The sequence below is a fragment of the Podarcis bocagei genome (assembly GCF_964188305.1).
Source record: "Podarcis bocagei genome assembly, chromosome: 1".
Taxonomy (NCBI): domain Eukaryota; kingdom Metazoa; phylum Chordata; class Lepidosauria; order Squamata; family Lacertidae; genus Podarcis; species Podarcis bocagei.
In genome coordinates this window covers 8,195,541-8,200,353 of record NC_138125.1, presented here as the reverse complement: position 1 = coordinate 8,200,353, position 4,813 = coordinate 8,195,541, and the positions used below count along the sequence as shown (strand labels likewise).

Here is a 4,813-nt window from a genome sequence, read left to right as displayed (position 1 = left end):
ATTAGAGAGATGTCATTACTTGGAGAGAGGGAAAGTAGATGCATACACAAACTATTATTCTTCTCACATCAGCCTCCTCTTCACAGACCACAGGCTGTGGCAATGCACCAAATGGGCTGGTTTGCTTTGAAGCTGTCCCAGAAAGCTTACAGACTCCCCTGGTGTCAGAAGTATCTCCTCTGTTGGCTACGTCAGGGTCTCCAGTGACTACAAAGTGCTGATGTTGCCAAGTTTGGGAGGGGGTGCTCCTTCATCTACCACATCAAAGACCGGTTCATCCCACTGTCATTTACAGACACTTATATTATGTGTCTATTTACCTTGCATGTGGTCCCAAAGGCATGCAACTTTATGTTGGCAATTTAAATGAATAGTCCATTTCAGACAGTTTAAAGGAAGAAGCACATTTACTTTTTTAACTGTTCCATTCATAGAATTATAGTGCAATGCAAAAATCTTAACTCCGCTGCTGCTGCTGCTGCTGCTGCTGCTGCTGCTGCTGCTTTGGCGATCCCTCATAGCTGAGTAAGATTGTCTTCCATAAACACAGTTTTAAGAATGAGTCCATAAGTGACTGTGGAGGCCAATTCTGGATCCACATGTCCTTCCACAGTGGGGACATAGGTTTCCGGGCAGGAGTTGATCACGGTGAGGGTTTGCCAAGCGTGCCTCCCTCTTAGCACGTTTCTCCCTTTCGTCCTGAGTTTGAGCGTCTTCAAAGTCCATGACACCTTTTGTCAAGGCTGTTCTCCCATTGCAGCTCTCACAGGCCAGTGCTTCCCAGTTGTCGCTGTTTATACTCAAGCATCCATGACAGATGGCCATCCAACCTCTGCTTGAAAACCTCCAAGGAAGGAGAGTCCACCGCCTCCCGAGGGAGACCGTTCCACTGTTAAACAGCTCTTACTGTCAGAAAGTTTTTCCTGATGTTTAGTTGGAATCTCCTTTCTTGTAACTTGAAGCCATGGGTTCGAGTCCTACCCTCCACATTTGGATGTGTCACTGAACAGTGTAGCAAATATTAAGCTGATGAAAAGCATGAGGACATAAGAAGAACCTGTTTGCTGGATCAGGCCGGTGACCCACCTGTTGGGATACTGCCAGGGAGACAAAGTCCATCATGGCCCCAAGGCGTCTGCTGGACGATCCATCGATCTCCCGCAGGCACGCAGTATCAGCAATTAGCGACATGAGTTTCTAGAAAATAACTTGCCACATTCCAGAGCTCATGCACACTCTTATCAGCAGATAATGCACAGCCAAAAGTCGCACTCAGGAGAGCATTATTTACAAGCTTTATTCAGCGTTGATCAGAACAAAGAAAGATATGACTGCCTGCGCCACTGTCTCAGACAGAGAGAGAGAAAGGAAAGCAACAGAAACATAAACATCCTGTGAACAGGAAATACGCAGGCTGTGACACAAACATCCTGCTCCCTTTTAAGGTGGAACGGAAATATCCTAACACCACCTAGTCCAGCATCCTCTTCTCTCAGTGGCCAGGTGGACATCTATGGAGAAACCTTCAAGCAGGATCTGAGCAGAAGAGCTCTCTCCCCTCCTGCCGTTTCCAGCAAATTGGTGTTCAGAAGCATTACTGCATCTGACTGAGCATAGCCAACATGGCTAGTAGCCGTTTGTTTGTTTATCCCCCCCCAAAAAAAAAAAACCTGTCCAGTTTTTAAAGGATACCTAAAAAGAGGATGTGGGTGGTGCTGTGGGTTAAACCACAGAGCCTAGGACTTGCCGATCAGAAGGTTGGCGGTTTGAATCCCCGCAACGGGGTGAGCTCCCGTTGCTTGGTCCCTGCTCCTGCCAACCTAGCAGTTCCAAAGCACGTCAAAGTGCAAGTAGATAAATAGGTACCACTCTGGCGGGAAGGTAAACAGCGTTTCCGTGCGCTGCTCTGGTTCGCCAGAAGCGGCTTAGTCATGCTGGCCACATGACCTAGAAGCTTCATGCCGGCTCCCTTGGCCAATAAAGCGAGATGAGCGCCGCAACCCCAGAGTCGGCCACGACTGGACCTAATGGTCAGGGGTCCCTTTACCTTTTTAAAAGAGATGGTGAAATGGGAAAAAATTCACCAAATGATATGACATAAATCCTGCCAAATCTTTGGCCCAGATGTCTGCATTTGATTGCTTAGGAAAGAGCAGCACAAGTCAAGGGATCTCCTGTCCAGAATAACTGGGGGGCCCTCCAGACTGAGTTTTGTTTTGTTTTTTGTTTTGTTTGTTTGTTTGCAGTTTATTCTGCAACTTGTCATTGATGCAATAACAGTGCATTTATTTGTGCATTTGTACTGGGCCATCCACACCTAGTTCCCTTTTCTTAGTTGTTCAGCGATGTTTCCCCAACCATCACCACCTTGGAATATTTGTGCTGTAAGGTAAAAGGTAAAGGACTCCTGGATGGTTAAGTCCAATCAAAGGCAACTATGTGGTTGCGGCGCTCATCTGGCTTTCAGGCCGAGGGAGCCGCCGTTTGTCCACAGACAGCTTTTTGGGTCATGTAGCCACCATGACTAAACCGCTTCTGGCGCAACGGAACACTGTGTTGGAAACGCCGTTTAACTTCCCAGTGTGGTGTAGTGGTTAAGAGCGGTGGACTCGTAATCTGGTGAACCGGGTTTGCTTCCCCGCTCCTCCACATGCAGCTGCTGGGTGACCTTGGGCCAGTCACTCTTCTCTGAAGTCTCTCAGCCTCAGTCACCTCACAGAGTGTTTGTTGTGGGGGAGGAAGGGAAAGGAAATTGAGACTCCTTAGGGGAGTGATAAAGCGGGATATCAAATCCAAACTCTTCTTCTACTTCTTTTCCTTCTCCTTCTTCTCCTCCTCCTCCTCCTCCTCCTCCTCCTCCTCCTCCTTCTTCTTCCTCTTCTTCTTCTTCTTCCCCCAGTGCAGCTCTACCTATTTATCTACTAGCACTGGTGCACTTTCGAACTGCTAGGTTGGCAGGAGCAGGGACAGAACAATGGGAGCTTACTCCATCACAGGGATTCGAACCACCGACGTTCTGATCGGCAAGCCCAAGAGGCTCAGTGGTTTAGCCCACAGTGCCACCTGTGTCCCTGTAAAAGGTGCATTGCAGGAGGGGGGAAGCTGCCAAGATGACGGAGGCGACACTTGCCGGCCGAGGGAGTTTGTAAGAAGCCGACGGAGCCGACCTTCGCCATGCCTGGCCCCAATCCCAGTGCCACCAATGTGGACACCTCCGGCCACTCGCCCAGCAAAACCGTCGCCTCGCAGGCCCCAGGATCCACTGTCAAGCAGGGGGAAAGTGCTAGCTGTGGAACAAGGAGTGCAGGCCATACAACGTCTGCAGGCACTGGAGGGATGTGGAGATTTTATACAGAGGATTCCCCTGGCCTCAAAGTTGGTCCTGTTATGAGTCTCTTTATTGCATCTGAATTCATGTTGCATATCTGGGGCAAATACACTCGGTCATGTTGTTGTTGTTGTTGTTTAGTTGTTTAGTCGTGTCCGACTCTTCGTGACCCCCAGACCAGAGCACGCCAGGCACTCCTGTCTTCCACTGCCTCCCGCAGTTTGGTCAAACTCATGCTGGTAACTTCGAGAACACTGTCCAACCATCTTGTCCTCTGTCATTCCCTTCTCCTTGTGCCCTCCATCTTTCCCAACATCAGGGTCTTTTCCAGGGAGTCTTCTCTTCTCATGAGGTGGTCAAAGTCTTGGAGCCTCAGCTTCAGGATTTGTCCTTCCAGTGAGCACTCAGGGCTGATTTCCTTCAGAATGGATAGGTTTGATCTTCTTGCAGTCCATGGGACTCTCAAGAGTCTCCTCCAGCACCATAATTCAAAAGCATCAATTCTTCGGCGATCAGCCTTCTTTATGGTCCAGCTCTCACTTCCATACATCACTACTGGGAAAACCATAGCTTTAACTATACGGACCTTTGTTCGGTCATAGACTTCACTATATCCTACCTGCCAACTCGAAAACTACGATTTGGACCAAAAGTATGGTAATTTTCAGAGTTTACTTGGAGTAAAGTCATTTGAGCTGTTTCTCTGGATAAAACTTGATTTTTTCCTTAATTGGTTTTGCTGTTGAATGGACTCTTAAACTTTCTCTAAGAAGGGTTTTTGATTCCTTTCTGTCAGAGTTTATTGCTATTTCCTATGCATACTTTAAAGTGCAAATTATTTCATTAAAATTTGTCTACATAAAAAAAAAAGGCACATTGCTGTGGGTTGGTGTAGATGACCTTTAGGAACCCTCCCAGCTCTCAAATTCTGTGGTTCTTGGGTTTCAGCTGGAAGTTCCAAGACATTCACTGATTGGAACTGAAGCAGTAGGCCCACCCCAAAACCTTTGCAGGCGTAAGCAGTCCTGGAAGTGGGATATGTAACTACCATCATGAGCTCATATTATTCTTAAAATTAATTAAAAGGGCCACAATTCTGACATAAGAAGAGATCAGCAAGCCTTGTTGTGGGAAAATGATTGCTTGTATATGAGAGCATGAGCAAAGTTCTTATTGTTGCAGGGTGATCTCATAGCTAGAAGCATCCTTGGAGCATGAATGGCGCGTGAACAGCTCGTGCTGTCCTATATGATTGGCTAGCGTGGCGTGGCCTGATCGCTCGCACGGTTTAGAACGAAGGTCTTTATCTGCTGGCTAGAACAAATTGCTTGGCTTGTATTTTGTATCTTTCCTTGGCTTGTATCTTTCTATTTCACACAATAAAAGCCGTGCTGCCATATTAGCCCTAGGAGCTGCCATATTAGCCCTAGAAAGCAGCCATATTTCGGAACCCATCTTGGTGTGAGACTGATTTTTCCCTGGATG

The 4,813-nt window shown here is 47.5% G+C and overlaps 1 pseudogene across 1 annotated transcript; it reads left to right on the top strand.

The window, feature by feature from the left end:
- Positions 1-3,173: 3,173 nt before the first annotated feature.
- Positions 3,174-4,301, top strand: LOC308592687 (protein transport protein Sec61 subunit beta pseudogene; annotated as a pseudogene). The gene is made up of 2 exons: positions 3,174-3,443; positions 4,277-4,301. The product of its transcript is annotated as a protein transport protein Sec61 subunit beta pseudogene (transcript).
- The last annotated feature ends 512 nt before the right edge of the window (positions 4,302-4,813 follow it).